The sequence below is a fragment of the Magnolia sinica genome, chromosome 5 (genome assembly GCF_029962835.1).
Source record: "Magnolia sinica isolate HGM2019 chromosome 5, MsV1, whole genome shotgun sequence".
NCBI classification, from domain to species: Eukaryota; Viridiplantae; Streptophyta; class Magnoliopsida; order Magnoliales; family Magnoliaceae; genus Magnolia; species Magnolia sinica.
The window spans coordinates 26,415,869-26,439,321 of record NC_080577.1 but is presented as its reverse complement, the minus strand read 5'-3'; the positions used below and the strand labels follow the sequence as shown (position 1 = coordinate 26,439,321).

Here is a 23,453-nt window from a genome sequence, read left to right as displayed (position 1 = left end):
GGATTTTGGACAGGCTGAGTATCTAGAACAATGAAATCCACTGGAAAATAAAACTTATCAACCTGGATTAGCACATCCTCAACAACACCACGGGGCACCTTGACAAATCTATCAGCTAGTTGGAGTGTTATTTTAGTTGGTTTCAGCTCACCAAGTCCTAGCTGCTCATAGACCGAATATGGTAACAAATTAACACTAGCCCCTAAATCAAGCAACGCTTTCTGAACCTTATGCTCTCCTATGATACAAGAAATGGTAGGAGCTCCTAGATCCCTAAATTTAGGAGGGGTGTTATGTTGAATCATGGAGCTGAGTTGCTCTGTAAGGAAGACCTTCTTATGAACATTCATCTTACGTTTTTGAGTGCATAAATCTTTAAGAAACTTAGCGTAAGCAGGAACTTGCTTGATAGCATCAAGCAACGGAATGTTGATTTGCACTTGCTTAAACATCTCCAATATATCATTAGAGTTACTTCCTTTCTTAACTAGTACCAGACGTTGAGGAAAAGGTGCTTTAGGCACATAGGATGGCACAGGAGTGGTTCCTGTAGAGTCAGAGTGCTTTTGGACTTTGGATGTACTAGTATGTCTCTCGACTTTATTTTCGTCTTCCGATTTGTAATTTGATTCTTCCCTATGCATCTCTACTCTGTTCTCGATCTGTTTACCGAACCTAAGGGTAATGATTGATTTGGCTTACTCATGATATTGTTCTTGGTTTGAATTAGAGCCAATCTCATACTGTCCTTTTGGATTTGCCACAGGTTGATTAAGGAACTTGCCCTTCTCTCTCTCACTCAATGTGGCAGCAAGTTGACCCAATTGTACTTCCAGATTGGCAATGGATTGCGCATTTGCATGTAAGCTTTACTGGTTAGCTAGTAAAGTTTGTTGGGTGTCTTTTTGAAATTGAAGTGAACTCTGCATAAAAAGATTGAGTGTATCCTCAAGAGATGGTTTCCTAGATTGTGGAGGCACTTGTTGATATTGTGAGAACTGCTGAAGTTGTTGACTGCCAACTTGGGAGTAAAGTTGCATAGGAGGATTTTCAGATGGTCCTCCTTGTTGTGGTCCTTTTGCCCAAGAGAAATTTGGATGTCTAGCCCACCCTGGGTTGTAGGTGTCTAAGTAAGGATCATTCCCAGGTCTCCGAAAGGTGTTCATAACATGTACTTGTTCAGAGAGAAACTCTGAAAATGCTGAACTAAATGGACAAGACTGCGTAGGATGGGCGAGACTAGAACATATGGCACATGACTCGACTTGAGTTGTTTGTGGAGGTCCATTGTTTAACATTAAAGCATCCACCTTCTTTGTCAGGCTATCAATTTTGGCATAAAGATCTGGCGTGACTCCTACCTCGTATATACCCCCTTTCTTCAGTGGTTGGGGACTCCTTTCACCTCTACTTGAGTAGTCCCATTGCTGAGAATTTTCACACAAGGTTTCAAAGAAATTCCACTCTTCGACATCACTTTTGGTCATGAATGACCCTCCACTGGTGGCGTCAACCATGCGACGGTTTTGGGGTGTCAGACCGTCATAGAAGTATTGAACCTGTTGCCACTTTTCAAAACCATGGTGTGGACATTTAAGAAGTAAATCCTTCCATCTTTCCCAACATTCATGAAAGTGCTCACCCTCTTTTTGTGTGAAATTCGTAATTTCTCTACGGAGAGCATTAGTTTTGTGAACCGGGAAGAACTTGTTTAAGAACTTCTTAGACAGTTGATCCCATGTAGTGATAGACCCAACTCCTAGAGAATTCAACCATACTTTCACCTTATCCTTCAAAGAAAAAGGAAAAAGACGCAAACGGATCGAATCGTCTGAAAAGTTTTGAAACTTAAAGGTGGAGCAAATGTCTAAGAATTCTTTCACATGATGATATGGATCCTCCTTATCTGAACCATAAAAGGAGGGCAACAATTGTATGACCCCAGGCTTAAGTTCAAAGTGTGCTGCCGTGGTGGCAGGCAACACTATACATGAAGGCGCATTGAATTGGACAGGAGTTGAATAATCTCTAAGAGCTTTAGTTCCATTCTCTTCCGCCATTTCAAATAGGATGTTTCTAAATCTTATACGAAAGGTTCTTTCTATTTCAGGATCAAAAGGTGCTAGTTCTATATTCAGAGATCTACGTCCTAGCATAAACTATGTTATCAATATAAGAAAGAAAACTAAACTAAGATGCAACCTAAGATGAATAAGACTAAAAGAAAAAGTTATGAATTCCTAAAACAAGAAAAATCTATGTAAATGAGAATTGGAAAGAAGAACCCGGAAAAGGAGATGATGAATGTCTGAAGATTTGAGAGCTCCTCCTTTTGAAGACAATGTTATTTAGCAGCTTCCTTCCTCAATTCCTATAAACAAAAAGAAGACTAAAATAAATTAAATTTTCTAAAATAATGCTAGAAAAAATCCTAAGCAACGGTTAATTTCTAAAAAAGAAAGTTTGTAATCTTAGAAATAAAAGCTAAGTTAGTTTCTAAAAAGGAAAAAGAAATTTCTAAAACTAGAAAATAGAAAGTTACTTGAAAGAAGAATCAAAATCTAAAATTAGAAAATAGGAAATTTCTAAAAAAAAAAAACCTAGAAAATAGAAAATTTCTAAAGAATAAAACCCTTATTCTAAAAATAGAAATTAGAAAAAAATAGAAAATTTGGAAAGAGATTACCAAATTAGTAGTTTATGTCAGGTCCCTACAAAACAGGAAATAGGTTAGTTTCTAAAAAAAAAGAATTTAACCTAAAGTTAGTAAAAAACCTAAGACTATGAATTATGATAAGAGAGAATCCTAAATCCAATTGGACTGAAACAGTCCCCGGCAACGGCGCCAAAAACTTGATGTTTTATTTAAACCAACCTGATTTAAATGATTTTAAACTCGCAAGTATACGAATTAGATGTAGATATGGTACGTATTACGAGATCGTTCCCACGAGGACTGGTTGTCACAATTCAAAATTAAAGACTCTTCTTAACTAATCCAACAAATATTTGAGATAGAAATTGAGTAAACTAAATAAAAATCAATGGAAAAATAACCGAGAATAATGAGAAAAATTCAATCAAGGAGAAGACTAGGACTTTCGAATCCACCCCTAATTATCATAAACCTTGTTCTGCCTGTTGATTCACCCTAATTCAGATTGATATCAAAAATAAATAAAGCGCACTCTATGTCCTTGGTCGGGCACACAGAATGTATAATTCCTTAAAGCATATGGATTACATCTTTCCATCGATAGTCAGGCATGAAGAGATGTAGATTCATGTTTCTTCCTCTATAGGAACCTGTTCATGGTCAGACACAAGCACCTAGAATAGTAATCCAAACAACGTCCATAACTAGACTTTGGTTGAGCTCTTAGAATGGAGGAGTACGGATATTTCAGTTAAGCACAGTAGAGAAAGAAACAAACCAATCAAATTCAGATGAAATCAACACTTACAAGAGTCATTCAAATTAGGGGCTTCATCTCAGCCCTAGCTAGAAGATTAACAATCCATGAATTCAAATAAAAAGAAAGAAAAATAAAATTGATATAAAGAAAACATCTCTCTCTTCTTCTCTTTTCTTCTCTTTTCTCTTCTCTGGATCTGTTCCCTGGCTCTCCTTAAAACGAGCTCTCTCTCTCTTGCTTATAGCAGTGTAGGCGGTGGAAACGCTGTCGCAGCAACAACCGCGTGCGGACTCCCTTTCGCTACCGAGTTCAGATACAAAACAGCCCCCCTTTTCCTTGCTCAGTTACCAAATAAATATCGTCCCTTAGGACTTTTTCAAGTCGTCTACATGATGGACGGATCAGATCTTCCATCTGATCGAGGATAGTGGGCCATAACCGCCCCGAAAAGTCGCTTTTCGCGGACGTGCGTAAGCTTTCGCACGTCCGACGCTGTGATGCTCGGTGGGCCCCACATAAGCATTTTCGGGAAAATCCACCCCATACATTGGATTCAGGACGAGATTTCGACCGCATATGGGTGGTTTTGAATTTGCGTGGACGCGACCCAGAGAAGGAATCATGCTGAGATCTTTTTGAACGTTACAGGGCAGCCCGCTTGTGACCTCTGTATCTCACACATGTGCACGTATGGGCACAAACTGTAAACATGGTTTTGTAGATATTGAACCCTTCTACACGATGAACAGTTTAGATTAAACTTACGTGCTACCGGTGGGGCCCACAGCGGTCCGTAAAAACGGATCTTCCGACCGTTACGCGGCGCTGGAACGAAAATTTCCATTTTTGAAAAGGAGGAAAGCTGACCGACTTAAGTCCGTTCGGTGCTCAGGCAGTGCACATGTGCACTATGTACACACGCTATAGATATGGGTCCACTGTGATGCTTTCGAGAAATCCAATCCGTCCATCCTATTTCTCATCTTATTTAAACCGTCTAAGTCAACTTTGAAGTATATCCAGATTGTAGGTGGGCCTAAAATTGGAGATTAATGGGCTGATGTATCCATTGGCCCACTTCTCGAGATATCCAATGGTTGAAATTTAATATGTACGGTTTATTTATGGCCTCCAGGTCATGTATGAAGTTTCGAGTCAATCGGATGGCAGAAACCATGTGATCTTGCATTTTGGACCATTTTCGGGCCTTTTTAACGTGAACGGCTTGATTTCCATGGGTCCCTGGCATGTAAATTCTTCAGTCTTAGTTCCCTGGAGTGCGTCCCTTGCTCTGGTGACTTCAGAGTGTCAAATTCATGCTTGTAATACTCTTTTTCCATTAACGCTCCTGATTTCATCCTGTAACAAAAATATAATTAAAATATTCCGTTAAACGATATCATGTACGTAAAATCAGGCAATAATTAGGGTCTGATATGCAATATTCGACCCTCATCACAAGCTAACCTATACACTTAAAGTCCGCACCTTAAGCCAAAAAAGAACACTGAACTGATTTCAGACAAGATGTCTTCGTCAACGGCGATAGGATACCCTAAAACAAGGATAGAAATGAGATACAACAACACCAAGACTATTTTAAGCTCTAACACAGATTAGGGTTAGGTTAACTTACCTAAAGATGAACTCAGAATCGTCAGAATAACGATTCAAAGTGAAGGTTCAAGGATGAAGAAGAACTGGAAAGAATCTAAGATGATTCACAAACTTCTCTCTCACCTTCTCTCTCTTTTCCACTCTCTTTCCAAGCTAGGGTTAGAGAAAATTCGTATGGAAAAGAGAGCTAGGGTTTAAGGACTATAAATAGGCCTAATTTTGATGAAAATAACCCCAGGCCAAAGGTATACTTAGGGTATAACCAAAGTAAACCTCTCTCGATCCAACGAAGCACTTGGTGGGCCAAATACCACGAAAGGTCGGACTTAAGCTCACCGACCATGGATCTAGGTGAGGCCGAGTTTTCATACCGACCGGCTCTTAAGACAGCAGTGGCGGACCACACTTAATTCAACGGTCACGAAATCTTGACAAGTCTACAAGCACAAGGATATGCCTAGGCCACCTTCCCTGATCAGAGGGTGAAATTGGGTCAGAATCCAATGGTTAGATTGCTTAAAATCATCGCGCAAGCGACACGACTCAGATTTCATAAAAGCTTAATAAATATCCAACCGTTCTCACACTCTTCACTCCGAACTCAATCAAATCGACCCAGAACATCACATGAACTTGATTTTCGAGGTGATGGTCAAGCCCAATATAGTGGCCACAACAGCCTAAGATCATTGCTATCGGACTTCCGACGCGCGGTCCAGGTCCGATCCAGATCTTCCAAAAATTTTCCAGAACAACTGGATTTAGCGATGGATCCCAGATTTCAGCGTAACATAACGCTAACTAATCTACACATTTTGAGTCATGCAGATCGAATTTAAAGTGATTGATGCAAATTTCACAAGCAATCGAGTATAGCGCTAATTACCCCAAAAATAACTACTTAGGGAAAGATAAGCACAAAATTTCTCGGGTCATTACAATCTACCCCCTTAAAGAAAATTTCGTCCTCGAAATTCATACCTTCTTATAATCTTCAAGGATCGGAGGGTAGCTCTTTCTGACCACAGCTGATTCCCAAGTAGCCTCTTTCACACCATGATGCGTCCATAGCACCTTCACAAGAGGGATAACCTTGCTACGCAATACCGGCTCCTTCCTTGTCGAGAATACGCGTCGGTCGCAGACATAAGTGGCATCCTCACTCAACTGCACTTGCTCCCAACTGATAATATGCGAAGGATCAGGAACGTACTTCTTTAGCATAAAAACATGAAATACGTTATGCACGCCCGCAAGAGGTGTGGGCAAAGCAAGGCGGTATGCTACCGCTCCCACTCGATCCGAACTTGAAATGGACCAATAAATGTCGGCGTCAACTTCCCCTTCTTACCGAATCACGAACTCCCTTCATAGAAGAGACCTTCGAAACACATGGTCTCCAACCTCAAACTCAAGCGGTCGACGCCTCGTATCGGCATAACTCTTCTGCTCTGCGCTGTCCGAAGTCGACGTCGAATGATGTCAACCTTCTTTAAGTCACCCGCACCAACTCCGTGCCAAGCAAACTATGCTCACCAATTTTCGCCCAACAATGTGGTGCTCGCACGGCGACCATACAACGCCTCATAGGGAGCCATACCGATACTCACTGAAACTATTATTATACGCGAACTCGGCACTGAAGACAATCATCCCAACCGTCCTTAAAATCCAAAACATAAGCTCACAACATATCTTCCAGGACTGATTCACGCGCTCCGTCTCGCCCATCTGTTTGCGGATGAAACGCGGTCTGAACTTCAGTTTCACACCCATCGCTTCTTGGATACGAGTTCAGGAAGATAGATGTAAAACGAGTGTCTCTATCGGACACAATCTCGGGAAACTCCATGCAGACGTACTATCTCCTTAATATACAACCTAACCAACTCGTTTGCAGAGTAAGTGACTCGATCGGTAAGAAATGCGCCGACTTCGTTAATCGGTCGACGATCACCCAAATAGAATCATATCCCTTTCTCGTCCTCGGCAACCCAAAAATAAAATCCATAGAGATGAAGTCCCACTTCCATTCGGCTATGGGCATGGGCGTAGCAATCCAGGAGGTCGGCGATGCTCGCCCTTGCTCCTGGCACGTGAGACAATGAGAAACAAATTCAAGCAAACTGGACCTTCATATTGTCCCACCAATAAGACCTCTTCATATCCTCGATACATCTTCGTGCTACTGAATGCATCGCAAGCTTAGAACTATGGGCTAGCTCGAGAACCTCCCGTCTCAAGTCGGGAATGTCTGAACACATAACCAGCCACGAAATCGTAGGCCCCCATCGGAACCAACACTCCACAGTCGGAGTTCTCACCTGTACCAACCCGCTTCCTCATCTTCACCAAAAGCTCATCATCCGCCTGAGCCGCAACGATCCTCTCGTCGATAACGGCCGTACACGAATGTGTGCAATAACCTCATACGGCTCAACCACCGTAAACTTCGCTCAAAATCACGCACGAACTCCAACATATCTCACTCTGCTATCATCACGGAGCCGCAAACTCAATAGCCTTCTTACGACTCAACGCATCGCCACAAGGTTCGCCTTGTCCGGATGGTAAAAACATCGAACTTAAAGTCCTTCAATGTTTCCATCCATCGGCGCCCTCATATTCAAATCACGCTACGTGAAAATATACTTAAGGCTCTTGTGGTCGCAAAAGAGCTCGAACTCCTCACCATAGAGGTAATGTCTCCAAAGCTTTAATGCGAATATGACAATACTAATTCCAGGTCGTGCGTAGGGTAATTCTCTTCGTGTTTCCTCAATCGACGCGAAGCATAAGCAATCACCATGTCCTTCTGTATAAGGAACAACCTAGACCAACGCGAGAGGCGTCGGTATATATATGTACTTAACCCCTTGCTCGGCAATACTAGCACAGGGCGGACATCAACTTGTCCTTCACTTCCTGAAAAGCTAACTTCGCCTGCTCATTCCAAGCAAACTTCAAATCCTTCGGTCTGCGACAACGGTCCGGCAATCTTCGAGAAGTCCTCGAATGAAGTGTCGATAATAGCTGCAAGACCCGGAAAACTCCTTACCTCAGTAATCGAAGCTGCTTCCAGTCCTGCACTGCACCTACCTTGGCAAGATCGACGCTTATCCCTTCCTTGGACACCACATGTCCCAGAACTTGACTTCTTCTTTCCATAAATCACACTTCTTGAACTACGCGAAAAGTCGATTCTTCCTAAGAGTATCCAAAACCGCTCTTAAGTGCTCCTCGTGTTCTTCCCGCTCGCAGAATAAATCAAGATGTCATCGATAAAGACAATGACGAATCGAAACAGAAATGGCCGAAACACCCTGTTCATCAGATCCATGAACACGGCCGGTACGTTCGTAAGACCGAACTACATCATAAGGAACTCATAGTGACCGAAGCTAGTCCTGAAAGTGGTCTTCTGCACGTCCCCATCCTTGACGCGCAACTGATGATACCCTGACTGCAGATCAACCTTCGAAAAGTACCGTGCCCCCTTCAACTGATCAAACAGATCATCAATCCTGGGCAAAGGGTACTTATTCTTCACAGTTACCAAATTCAGCCTGCGATAATCAATACACAATCGCAAGGAACCATCCTTCTTCTTCACAAACAAAACAGGTGCTCCCCAAGGAGACACACTAGGCTGAATAAAACCCAAATTCAGCAAACCATCTATCTGCTTCCTCAACTCCTTCATTTCACTCGGAGGCATATGATAAGATCGATAGCAAAATCAATCTCACGCTGAGGAGGTAATCCAGGAATCGACTCAAACACATCTTCAAACTCCCGAACTACCGGCGTACTAACCAACGCCGATTCAGCCATACTCTCCAACAGAGAAGAATAATAATCAATACGAAGAGGGTAACTGACCTGAACTGGGAAAGTAACAGTCTCGCCCTCAGGTCCATGGATCGTCACTGATCTAGCTTCACAATCAATCTCAGCTCGCATCCTCGTGAGCCAATCCATACCCATAATAACATCGTAATGATAAAGCGGTGCGACTAAGAAATCAACACGGATCGATCCACTTCCAAGATCGACCAAACAATCCAAATAACGCTTGCCCAAAGCAGAGGAAATCCCCGTAGCGGTAGTAAGCGTCACTCCTTGCATAGGAACAGATCTCAAACCCAAACGCCTAACTGCCGCATAAGATATAAGAGAAGTAGTGGACCCTGTATCCACTAACATAGAAATGGGAATACCTTCAATGTGCGCTGTCACCTCGAAGGACCTCGGCACTAAGTCAGACATAGGCGCTTCAGCTGAGCGCACGAACACGAGCCTGCTGCCGACGATTCGGCAGAGGAACCATGGGCCGCTAAGGTGGCCTGAAGCTAGGAACTGCAGGTCCGAAGGATGGATGAGCTGCGCCGATCGAAGAGGTGGAGGAGAGATAACCCGAGGCATCGGACGGCTAATCCTCTGCGGTGGAGTAAAACCACCGCTCGCATACGGGAGAAGTAAAACGGTCCAAATGCCTGTCTTCCCACAATAAGAACAACGAACATCAGCTCTCGTGCGGGCGGCGCTGAATGCCTAGGAGGAGAATCTACTCGCGGCCTCTTGCCGAGGAAAGGGGCACCCCTGAAAGTCCGGTCGCGACCTAGGAACCATCGGTGCTCGCATGCGGGACGACCTATCCCCGTCCCGCTCTGCTCGCAAGGACATACTCACTAGCTCGCATAAGAAGAAATGCTAGCACAAGAAATCTTCGATCGGATCTCGTGTCTCAAACCCTCGAGAAACGCCGCATTCTCATTGGCCGATCGCCCAGATCAAAGGAACATACCGCCCCAACTCAAGAAACCGGTTCTCATACTCCGTCACCGACAACGCTCCCTAGCGAAGGCGAAGGAACTCACTCTCCTTCTCATGTCGATACGTAACCGAGAAATACTTCTCATGGAAGCGCGCCTCAAACGCCTACCACGACCACTCAAAACCTTTCTCGACAGTGAGAAGAACACTGTCCCACCACAGACCGGCCTCCTTCTCAAACATAAAGGAGGCAAGCTCAACTTGCTCAACCTCAGAACAGTGCCGGTCTCGATCTTAGAGATGCGGTCGATCCAATACTCGGCCTCCTCGGTCTGTGAGTACTTGTAAAAGTAGGAGGTCGCAAGCGCCGGAATCGCTCGAAAGTGCCGCGGGCACTGGGCTCCCGGATGGAGGCATAGGTGAAACAGTTGGAGTCGCCCCTAACTGAGCAAAGATGCCCGCCATGGAAGAGAGGAACTCCTGCCGCTACCGCCTGCTGCCGCATCAACAACATCATCTGCTCAAACCTATCGCAGTGGAGCAGAGAAGCGCACGGCTCGGCCAGAACCGAGGGCGTGATCGGAGGAACCATAAGTGTCGGCCCAACACCGGCATGAGACGGACTCGCCTGTGGTCTGACTCGCTATCGCTCAAGGGAGGAACCCCGAAGCGACTCAATCAAAGAGAGACGGGTTAAAGACTTCGAACCCTTAGGAGGCATCCCTACATTCAACAGAGGATGCAACTGTCCAGATTCTACGTCACATAATCCATCCACATAGCAACACAAAGACAACACCAAAGACAAACAACATGCATTCCATTAATCAAAATTGTCGCAATATAAGTAGTGCAACAATACATAAATCACGACTAGGAAAGCATGAAAACAACAACATCTAACACTACAAACAACCACAACAACTACAACAACCACAAACAACTCCAACTACAAAGCCAACAATGGATACACATAGAAAGGAAACAACAAACAAAGCAAAGGACGGCCACAACGATAACTACTCATCGAAATTAGGAGATGGAGGTGGGGCACCCTTATCCTGCAAGCAACACAAGATAGACTTCAGAGTTCGAGTCACCTTCTTAAACTTATGCTTCACAAGGCCTCGAAGATCCATAATATTCTGGCATAGAACAGCCTGCCCTTCTTCAAGCCGTATAAGACGGGCATCTCACTCTGCGCTCTGCTCTGGCGCTATAGGAGGAGAGCTATCACTCGTATCCTCTGCCTCAACCTCTTCCTCGTCCTTCTCTTCTGCTACCACCTTCAACATAACTCTCTTCACCATCGCTCTCGGACTCCCTCACTCTCGAGGCATGCCAACCGAAACCGATCTCCATCTGCTTAAGAGTCCTCAGATTGATATGACGAACAGGAATCGGCTTCTCTGCTCCAAGCGTATAGCCAAACTCATGTGCAAGCTTGCAAATGAGGTGGCCAAATGGAAGCGACTCGGTCCTCCTACTCGAACGAGCGATGAGAATAATCTGGCGCAGGACGTACGTCGGCACACACAACTTCTCTTCCTGCCCCACCTGATACAGGAAATCCACCATCAGGCGCGTACACTCGCTGCGGTTGCTCCACCTTGGGTATACATTGAACGTACACATGTGATGAAGCAAACGGAAGTCGTCCGTCATGTAGGTAGCCAGAAGACTCCTATTTGACTGTCATTCGACCAGACGACCACACAAGGATCGGGTGCGACGATCCCTCTCGTGCACACTGTTCACATTCTTCTCGCTGGCATGCACTTCACCAAGTGGCACATTCAGGAGTCGGGATATCAAAGCAACATTGACAATACCCACTCGACCGCTACCACAAGGAATCTTGAACTGCAGAGGCTCCAGCGAAGGATCAAGAATATCGGCATAAAAGGCTCGAACAGTGCTAGCATTCGCGCGATACTCACCTTCAAACAAGGGACAGCAACCAGCCCCTTCTAGGCGCTCCAACAACATAAACTCACCATACAGCCGCGGATCAACATGAACCTCAAAAAGGACTCTACGGCCTTCATAGACTCCATGCGATAGCTCCGCCAACAAAGTTCTACCAATGGGAGCTCGAGGATCAAGGTCCCGCTTGGTCTGGAATTCACGAGTGGCGGACGTGCTCGCGGCGGCACCTCTCGGCCTCCGTGCACGGGTTGGGCGGGTAGGCCCGGCTTCATCCACGGGCGCTCTCTTCTTCCCCATCAAAGAAAGAAGAGTAGAAATGGAAAATATGCCCGTGATGAACTTAAAGAGGGCCATGAGAAATGAGAAAAAGAGAGAAATAGGAAGATGGTGAAGCTTCCACACACTAGGGATCTCAATAGAGAATGTGAGAGCTCAAATGAGAAGGAAAAGGAGGGAAATCAACAATGAGATTGAGGGTTTTGAGATGGGGTGATGGGGTTTGCACGAAAATGGAAGAAGAAGAGGATTTGGAAGAGATTTGGAGAAGATTGGAGAGGGTTTTCAAGAAAAGGAGAGCTTGGGAGGGGAGATTGTGAAGGAAATAGGTTATAGGAAGGGTTTCAAATAGAGAACCGTGGAGGGGTGGGCCACACTAGGCCTAGAAATCATCGGCCCGCGCCGGCCCGGCCCGCCTAGCCCGCTGATCGGCGAGCCCTCGCCGAACCGGCGATGGCATCGCCGGTCTCTGGACTGGCCGGCGATGCCTCGCCATTTGGGCGAGGTCCTCCTGGTCCCCCATGCTCAGAATGATGTGGTTCCCCCCTGGGCCCCACAAAAAATGCCCCGATCGGCTCCTTGCATGATTTGACGCCTATCGAGCCATTCTGACAGAAATCTGATTAAAATAAAGATTTTTTGAAGGTGTAAGGGTTAAAACAAGATGATAAACCATCTAAGCTCATTAATAGATGATCTAAAAAAGGTTTCGGGTCGCTGTGTGTGATTAGGAGAGAGCACAGACTCGATCTCAGCGAACGTTTTCAAGAAACTTTCGCCGATAGAAGCTACGGAGCACAAACACAAAATCTACAATAGGCCCGCACCCAAATACACTAAAGTGGAGACAACGTGCGGTGTGTGACCATAACCTAGGTCCAGTTTAATCCAGATCATGCTCTGATACCAACTTGTAACGCCCTGAAATTCGGGGGTCGAGCATAACTCAGCTCCCGAGTTCCAAAACATCACTTATGCAACATATTTAATGATGGATGTATGTTGACTGTATTAGTGCATAAACGTGGAATAGATTAAGCCAAAACATAGATATGATTCAGGGATAAGTGAATAAAGTAAGCGGAAGACTTATAGAAAAATATGTGTACAAGTGTGAATCCCTGAAGTACATATACAAGCCAGGTCGTATGAAAGTGTTATTATCAAAATTACAAGTATCAAGATTACATCATTTAAATCTCAAAAATAATCCCAGCATGCGCATCAGAACAAGCTCGCTAGAACCCGTCTGAAAACTACATATAAGAGAAAGCGACCTCATCATCATCCATCTCCCGCTCCGCCTCGAAGTCGCATCCACATCTGCAATATCGGAACTAAGACAGTCCGGTGGGTGTTTAACACCGCCCTAACGTGGGAGTGAGTGATCAACTCAGTGGAACAATAAGGCACTGGTTAACATGTTATCAGTTCAATCAAGCATAATGATAATGCAGAACAATTAAATAAATCCTAAGTACTCTTGTTAATGCAAGGATGTATGTAAAATGATGTGTGCCCTCACGCGTACACCCTCAGCATCTTCATCTTATGTTACGCATGACACCACCTCAAAGTGCGCCACATCTACAAAGCACATGCAAATGCGGTGCATGGATATGATTGCCAAGTTGTTATTAGTCCTTTTCATACGGCAAGATTGGAAAGCTAAAGTACCTTCCTCATATCACCATCCAAACAGTGATTCATTCTAGGGTCGTCGATCCTAGACTTCTCATACGATCATATGATTGTAGGTCATAGCAAAGGGCTTGTCACCAATCAATGCACGTCTATCATACCTTCCTTACTACACTAAGGCTCCTCACCTCAATGCGGTATCCAGGCATGCTCGAGGTCACTACAAAGGGCTCGTCACCAATCAATGTAGGCCGACAAAGCGAATATAGTGTCCCATACCACCATAATTGGCTCACGAGTTTGGTTACTCACTGGTCACTATGGGGAGGCTCGTCACCCCAGCGTAGGCCGATAGCGACCACGGTGTCCCATATCACCATGTCCGGCTCATGAGTCTTAGCGGATCAAGGTACCATGGTTAATAGGATTTCATTGGTAAGTTCGGTACCCTAGATTCAAGCAGTAACGTCCATACATGGTGAACATACATCGGATAATCGGGTTACTTGACGAACTCGACTAGCACGAGCGCACGTTGGGTTGAGCGACATAGAGTGCGCAAACACTCCGTGTGGCCAAACCACTGCCGACAACTCTAATACGACTCGGGTTCGTCTAATACGTCCTACGTGGCGAAAGCAATCTCAGCCACAATCCTTAAGGCAGATTACCGATTTCCTGGACTATTCATAGTCCCAAACACATTACACTATGACAGATATTCGCATTAAATGTAGAACAGTAATGGAACAACAACTTCAATCATGTGGTACTCAAGCATTTGAAGAATATCAACTTAACATAAATGAAAGCATAAGCAATGCTTGAAATTAAATAACAAGGAATGTAACTGACATGGAGGAAATCATACACATCAATAGGAGTGTTGAGAATCACTTCTCAACGCCCACAAATAGTGTAATAAGTTACACTTTAGATCATTCAGGCATTTCTACAAACACTTAGAATACATAAAACAACACACATGACGCATGTTGAAATACAAGCATTTGGACAATTCCTTTTACCAAGGAGTTGTCGCACATACATCTAGCATACATACACGACAAATAATCATGGCAAACACAAGTGCATATTTTATACGTATACGGTACTTTATACATACACATAGAATACACAAATCTCAATATAACACATGCATATCAGGAACGCAACATAAACATAACATTTGGCATGTGAAATCTCATCCATAACAAGAATAAATCATTAACTGGCATTGAAAGCCTTGAAAACCATAACTTATACACTTAAAGTCGGCACCTTAAGCCAAAAAAGAAACACCGAACTGATTTAGACGAGATGTCTTCGTCAACAGCGATAGAATACCCTAAAACAAGGATAGAAATGAGATACAACAACACCAAGACTAATCTAAGCTCTAATACAGATTAGGGTTAGGTTAACTTACCCTAAGATGAACTCAGAATCGTCAGAATAACGATTCAAAGCGAAGGTTCAAGGATGTAAAAGAACAGGAAAGAATCCAAGATGATTCACCAACTTCTCTCTCACTTACTCTCTCTTTTCCACTCTCTTTCCAAGCTAGGGTTAGAGAAAATTCGTATGGAAAAGAGAGCTAGGGTTTAAGGACTATAAATAGGCCTCATATTGATGAAAATAACCCTAGGGCCAAGGTATACTTAGGTTATAACCAAAGTAAGTCTCTCTCGATCCAACGAAGCACTTCTGGTGGGCCAAAAACCACGAAAGGTCGGACTTAAGCTTCTTGACCATAGATCTAGGTCAGGGTGAGTTTTCATACCGACCGGCTCTTGGATCAGGCGTGGCGGACCACACTCAATTTAACGGTCACGGAATCTCGATCAGTCCTACAAGCACAAGGATATCAGGCCACCTTCCATGATCGAGAGGGTGAAATTGGGTCGAGAATCCAACGATTAGATTGCTTAAAATCATCGCGCAGGCACACGACTCAATTTCATAAAAGCTTAATAAATATCCAATCGTTCTCACACTCTTCACTCCAAACTCAATCAAATCGACCCGAACATCACATGGACTTGATTTTCGAGGTGATGGTCAAGCCCAACATAGTGATCATCATAACTAAGATCATCGCTATCGGACTTTCGACGCGCGGTCAGTCCGATCCGGATCTTCCAAAAATTCTCCAGAACAACTGGATTTAGCGATGGATCCCAGATTTCAGAGTAACATAGCGCTAACTAATCTACACATTTTGAGTCATGCAGATCAAATTTAAAGTGATTGATACGAATTTCACAAGCAATCGAGTATAGCGTTAATTACCCCAAAAATAACTACTTAGGGAAAGATAAGCACAAAATTTCCAGGGTCATTACAACAGGTGGCCACTCTAAAGATGGCAAAAAGGTCGAATTTCTCTAAGCACATTAACGTCTTCAACAAGCTAATTTGCAAGTCGATAAGCATGGAGGTAATGATCGACGAAGATGACAAATCCCTTATTTGTTGATATCTTTCTTAGAATCCTATGAGTATCTAATTGATTCTCTTTATTATGGTGGGGATACCTAGGACATGGAGACCGTTATCTTAGCCCTTCAATCGAAACAGTTAAGCAAAAAGAGCATATACAAAGGTACTTATACGAATACATTATTTTCTCGGGAAAGACCATCTAACCGAGAGAAAGGAAAGTCCCTATCTAAATTTAAGTCAAAAGGTGAAGGCAAATTAAAGTGTTGTAATTGTCAGAGGATGGGACATATAAAGAATGATTTTCAATATCTCAAAATCCAAAAAGATGAGATATTAGATGATTTGCCGAAGGAAGCCAATTCATTGGAATCTAGTGAAGGATCGGATGGTTGTGATGTGTTATTAGTGTCCAATATCTGTTACTTCTATCATGGGTGAATTTTGATACAGGAGTATCGTACCATGTGTCCTCATTGAGGTTAGTTTACCACATATAGCGAGCATGATGGTAATCTAATTCTTATGGGAAACGATCATTCCTGTAAGATGGTCAGAATTGGTTAAGTTTGCATCAAGATGTTTGATAGGGTAGAGTGTCCTCTGACTGATATGAGGCAGTTTCTGAGTGTGAAGAAGAATCTGATATCTCTGGGAGCTCTAGATGTATTTAGGTGCAAGTTCACCGATTATGAATGTGTTTTGAAGGTTTCAAAAGGGGCACTCATAGTCATGAAAGTATAGATGAGGAAAAATATTTATAAGTTGATCGAAAATACCATATCAAGTGAAGATACATGATCTGTAACGGAGTTCACGTCGGCATGTTTGTGGCATGTGAACCTAAGCGACATAAGCAAGCAAGGTTTGAAGGTATTTCTCGATCATCACTTAATTCCTAATTTTAAAAGTTTTGATTCAGACATATGTGAACATTGCATATGTGAGAAACAATCTAAGTTATGCTTTAAAAACAGGAAGCATGATATTAAAGTTCAACTAGATTATGCATATTCTTATGTGTGGGGGTCACCGCTTGTTGTTTGTGGATGAGGTTCATCATAATTTGTTACATTCATTGAAGACTTTATAAGGAAGGTTTGCATTTACTTTTTGAAGTATAAATTCGATATTTTTACTACTTTTAAGACTTGAAAGGTTATGGCTAAAAATCAGGCAAAATGGAATGTGAAAATTTTGATGATAGTAAATTTACTTCAAGTAAATTTAATCAATACTATAAGAGTGAGTAGATAGTGAGGCACAACATGGTGAGGCATACACTTGGATAGAATTGTGTAGCTGAACGTATGAACCGGACTCTTTTGTAAAGGCCCCGGATATGTTGAGTAATTCTGGGTTCGGCAAGAGATATGGGTTGAAGTCTTATGGTTTTCTATTTAGTAAATCGATCTCCCTCTACAGTTATTGATTGTAAAATTTCATAAGAAGTATATAGTGTTTAGGTGGTTAATTACTTGTGGTTGCGGATATTTGGTTGCAATGCTTACTCTCATTTGAGAGAGATAAGTTAAACGAAAAGATTAATAAAAGTGTACTTTTGTTGGCTATGGTGATGAGGTAAAAGGTTATAGATTATATGACCGAGTTTCAGAAAAATTCATATTTATCCTGGCCATCAAGTTTGATGAACGTTCCTTATTTCGGAATGATGAGCATAAGAAAACGAAAAAATCAGTTATTGATTTTGAAACAAACAAGGGTGAAACACTTGTAGAACCTAAGGTACAAGTAGAGGTACAAGAAGAGGTGGAGCAACCACCTATCGGGAGAAATTCACTAAGGGATCATAAGGTGCGGTTGAAACACAAGGATGACTCTAACATTGCATTTGTTCTCATTATAAATAAGAGGAATTCGTCTACTTTTTAAGAATTATTAAAAGAAAAAGATGTAGAGAAGAGAATGAAAGTGATGCATTATGAGAATGACTCTTTATACAAAAATCAAACTTGGGAGCTGATGCAGTTGCCTATTAGGCAAAAAAACGATCATTTACAAGTGAATTTACTGAAAGAAACTGAATAGGTAGAAGGCTAGATTGGTGGGGAAGGGTTATGATCAGAAGGAGGGTGTCAACTTCAGTGAGATATTCGCTTCAATGGTAAAGCAAATATCTATCATATTGGTATTAGCTTTAATTACCCAATACAATCTGGAACTGGAACAGTTAGATATGAAGATCGTGTTTTTAGATGGGGAACTAGAAGAGTGGATCTACATGAAGCAACCTAAAAGGATTCGAGGTTCAAGGAAAAGATAATTCATTTTACAAGTTAAAGAAGTCATTGTACGACCTGAAATAGTTGCTTAAGCAGTGGTATAAGAAATTTTACTCTTTTATGTTGAGACAACAGTTTATCTAAAGTGAATTCGATCATTATGTCTATTCTAGAGCATTAAGTGATAGATAATTCATTATTCTGGTGTTGTATATTGATAATATACTTATCTCAAGTTATGTCATATCTGAAATTAACATATTGAAGGTTTAATTATTTAGAGCATTTGAGATGAAAGATCTAGGGGTTGTAAAGAATATCTCAACATCGATATACATAGATATAGGGAAAGGAGAAACCTATGGTTATCTCATGAGAAAATTCTTGAGAAGATCTTAGTTAAGTTTGGACTGAAAAAGGCAAAACTAGTTAGCATTCCCCACGTTGCTCACTTTCGACTTTCTTCAGAGTTATGTCCTACGTCAGATGAAGAAAAGCGATATATGTCTCATGTGTCCTACTTGAGCGCAGTTAACAGTCTTATATATGTCATGGTCTATATTAAACCAAACATTTCACATGTGGTTTATATTGTGAACAAATATATGTTAAAATCTGCCAAGCAACATTAAAAAGTAATGAAATGATTACTTCGGTACATACGAGGTACCACGAACTGTGTCTTAGTTTTTTAAAATTATGAGGAGAAACTCGTAAGTTATGTAGATGCAGATTACGCAAGTGTGAACGCCCTTCCCACAACATGCATGTACGCAATGCTAAATATGTAACACATGGTGGAAGATTGCCTTTTACGGGATGGTGTTTTTCTTATCGTTTGCAGTTAATCCTTTTTTTAGGTCATGATGGCTCTCTGTATATGGTTTGTTAGCTCATCTTGACTTCCTTGGCCATGCAATACCTTTCTAAGATGGCCAAAATAATACATTTAAAATAGTTGGAGTCGCCACTAGCCGATTTAGTGTGATAACAGTTCATGGTCGACTAGAGCCATAAACTTACACGATAAGGCCGAAGAATCGTGAAAATACTTTGACCTGAATGACTCCTTAATCTGATGGTCATAAACATCCATGACTGAACTTATCCTCTATGAATAATTTTTTCCATCCATTTTACAAGCCAATAATTATTGTTTGGATCATCCGATCAATATGATTTTTCGAGCCAACGTATGAAGAGTGGACTAGATCACGTAATTAATAGATGGTCCAAATAGGTGAGGTGGATGCTAAAGAGTCCAAATGCATCTAGGTACAAGGAAATGTTTTCATGTACATGCCTCACCAGATCATTTCTCTTCAATTTGGATCCTTTCCTTTTTCAACATCTAGTTAATTAATGTGGTAAAACTAGTATACTGGACTGTAAATCCGTAATCCTCTACAGTACCAAAGCGTTGTGGGGACCACATTACTGTTACTTGTGTGACATCCACTTTGTTCATTAGGTGAGTCATTTCATGTTTACTATACATGCCTGAAGATATCCTGACCCAATACTCAAGTGGGCCCAGCCAAATGAAAAAAATTTAAAATCAACCCTCTAACCACTAAAGTTCATGCGGTTCGGCTTGACAGAGTTTTAGGTCTGGCTAATTTTTGGAATACCCTTTATCCTTGTGAAGCACCCCTGATGAACGGATTAGATGGAATACATGCAACATGGTAGGTCGTTTTCCATCCCTTCTCCATTGTTCATTGAGGTGTGGCCCACTTGAGTTGTTGATCGGGCTGATTTTTACCTGTATGCCCTAACGATAAGGGACGAACCTGATGAACGAAGTGGATATCTCACACGCAAGCACACATCTGGAGTTGGGAATGTTGTACCCACAGCGTACAACAGGCATTGTAGAGGATTTTGGGAGCACTTACACCTCTTTCTAAGGAAATGCCCATTCATTCATGGTTTTGGTGTGTAGTTGAAAAACAAATGCCATTGATTACAACATTCAGGTGTCCCAAGGCCAAGACCACCTCTCCATTTCATAGAAACATGGGCCCCACTTAACATTCGGGACCTTTGTGTTTTTAGTCCATCAAAACATAGGTCGCATAGTAATATATAGTCATGGTCACTGAGAGGACCCGCCACTTGTATCATTATAACTTTCTTGAGAAATGTTCCCATGTGGGCACTAGACAATGCATGTGGACTTTTCTTCACATGTAGCCCCGTATTTTCCCAATGTATTACTTTAGTAGAACATCCAAACTATTCAGAGGGACCATGAAGATCAACTAGGGTGGAAGTCAGGCTGATCTACTCACTAGACATGCCACTCCATATACAAATAGGCCAACCTGGTGTGACCCATCTGAGGTCTTAAATCAGATCAAATGAATGAGAAAATGAAATTTACTAGTTTTCATCTTTCAGAAAATCGTGACCGATGAGCCGCACATGGAGATATGATTAATGATACTCTAGTAGAGAATGATGGTGTTTAGGCAGATCTGATAGTGCCAAATCCAACAATGTAGGTGCAGTCATATGGCGGGCGCAAGATCTTCACATTGTGCACTTGATATACGATGGCTTGCTCATTAATAACCTGGCCTCTAAGAATGGTACCACTTAGATAACCCGTGAATAAGAATGAGAAACTATTCGGGTACGTCAACATCAAGGCATGATCGATAATCGACTATTTCAATAACCATGCATTCAACAAAGGTAAAATCATGAATGACTAAAGGCAACCACTACTTTATAGTTGGCAATATAGGACGTCGCCACATAATAGAGATTATTTTTACAATGTTACTGGGAAATCTATAAATAGCGAAGGAGATTATATCTAGAGAGAATCGATCAAAATCATTGAGGAAATGAAAACAACTCTCAAACAAATCAATTCAAATGCAACGCTCTTTATCCAGTCCCCCAAGACATTTATCCTCTCCACCACTTATAAGCCTAGACCCCTTAGTATCTAGGAGTAGTCTTGTCCATCCTTATCTTATGTAGGACTAACTTAGTCATAACCAGTGGTTGTAATTTCATTCTATCTGTGTTTGTTTGTGGGATTTGAAAGACGACTTTAGTTTTAAGAATCGTCCACTTACGTTCATACGCTAGGTCGACGGTAGTTTGTAAGACTTATATTATCTATCCTCCACTCATTAGCACGCTACTTGGTTAAGCACCCCACTACTCTCAGCCAATGATGCTTAATAGTTATAAGTTTTAATATTTCGTTGTTTTCATTTGAATAAAACTTGTTGTACTTTTGAAAGTCCTTGGTTCTCAAGGCAAAAAAAAAAGAACCTATAAAAGGAAAAGCCTCATCCCCCATAAATCGCCTAATAGTACACTTGACAGTTGGTAGAATAGATGGTCGGTTTACCTCTATTTAATTCTACCGCTCTATCTCGACGTCAAGGGTCAGTAGCATTCAATTTGAATCGGACCGCAATCGGTTCTGACATGCTCACAAACTACACACGTGCACTACCTTACCGAAATCTAGCCCAATAAATGGTTCCTACACTCACCCCAAAGTTGTCCACTGGCCACACTATAGGACAGAGCAACAAAAAAAAAGGGCAAAGGCTACGGATAAAATCCGTAGCCATAGACCTATGGCTACTGTTTTAGTCCGTAGCTAGTCTATAACACGACCGTCGTCGTAGGTGCCATAACAATAGGTCTGGAACCTATGGTTACGGATTTAATCCGTATCTATAAGTTCAATAGCTACAGATATAATCTGTAGCAATTATATCTGTAGCAAAAACTTCAAACAGTTACGGATATTATTTGTAGCTAAAAGTCTGTAGCAATAGGCCAAAATTGAAAAGGCTAACCTGTCTGATTAGTGGCTATGGATTTAATCTGTAGCTATAGGTGAAATAGCTACAGATATAATCTGTAGCAATTATATCTGTAGCAAAAACTTCAAACAGCTACGGATATTATTTGTAGCTGAAAGTCCGTAGTAATATGCCAAAATTAAAAAGGATACACCTGTCTGATTAGTGGCTACGGTCAATATCCGTAGCCATTTTGTACATTGAAAAATTAAATCATTTATTCATTCAGTTACCACCTGTACAATCATTCATTCATTCAATTACAATCCTTCATTCAACCAATTACATTATTCATTCAATCAATTACAATCCTTCATTCAATCAATTATAATTACAATCCTTCATTCAATCAATTACAATTACAATCAATTACAGTTATAATTACAATAATGCTGAAAATACAAATCTTTAGCTTCATTAGAGAAATGTGCTCAACTTCACCCTGAAATTTCAACAGCTTCGTATATTCCATCATCCTATAAACAGTCATGTCATTCATAAATTAGAATGCCCATTGGGAAAAAGAAAGACAGTGAAAGAAGTGCATAATGCATAACCACTTTTTTTTCTTAATGAATTAAAAAAAACTCAAAGAGGAATGAAATTGACACAAAAGAAATGGTCTCACCATATGATTATAGGTTTTGGTTTAGGTTTAGGTTATAGGTTTAGGTTAAGGTTAGGCTATAGGTTATAATTAAGTTTAGGTTATAGGTTATAGGTTTTGGTTTTGGTTTAGGTTTAGGTTATAGGTTATAGCTTTTGGGAAGTTGATTATAGGTTAAGGTTTAGGTTTAGGAAATCGGGTTCGGGTTCGGGATCGGGTTTAGGATTGGGTTTTCAAGTTTAGGTTTAGGTTAAGGAGTTGAGATTAGGATTAGGTGTAGGTTTGGGTTTAAGGATTTGAGAATACATTTAGGTTTTAAGTTTAGGTTTAAGTTAAAGGTTTAGGGAAAGGTTATAAGTTTAGGTTAGGTTTAGGTTTAGGTTTAGGTTATAGGTTATAGCTTTAGGGAATTGAGAATGGGTTATGGTTTAGGTTTAGGAAATCGGGTTCAGGTTCGGGATTGGGTTTAAGTTTGAGTTTTCAAGTTTAGGTTTAGGTTTAGGTTAGGTTTAGGGCATTGTGTCTAGGTGATAGTTTTAGGGAAAGGTTAGGTTTAGGTTCTAGGATTTGTGATTTGATAATAGTTTTAGGTTATAAGTAGAGGTTTAGGTTAGGTTAGAAATTAAGGTTTAAGGATTTGAGTTTAGGTTATAGGATTAGGTTTAGG

At 41.7% G+C, this 23,453-nt stretch overlaps 1 non-coding gene across 1 annotated transcript; it reads left to right on the top strand.

The window, feature by feature from the left end:
• The first annotated feature begins 1,575 nt into the window (after positions 1 to 1,575).
• LOC131247756 (small nucleolar RNA R71) lies at positions 1,576 to 1,682 on the top strand. The gene has a single exon (XR_009172026.1). It is a non-coding gene; the product is annotated as a small nucleolar RNA R71 (small nucleolar RNA).
• The last annotated feature ends 21,771 nt before the right edge of the window (positions 1,683 to 23,453 follow it).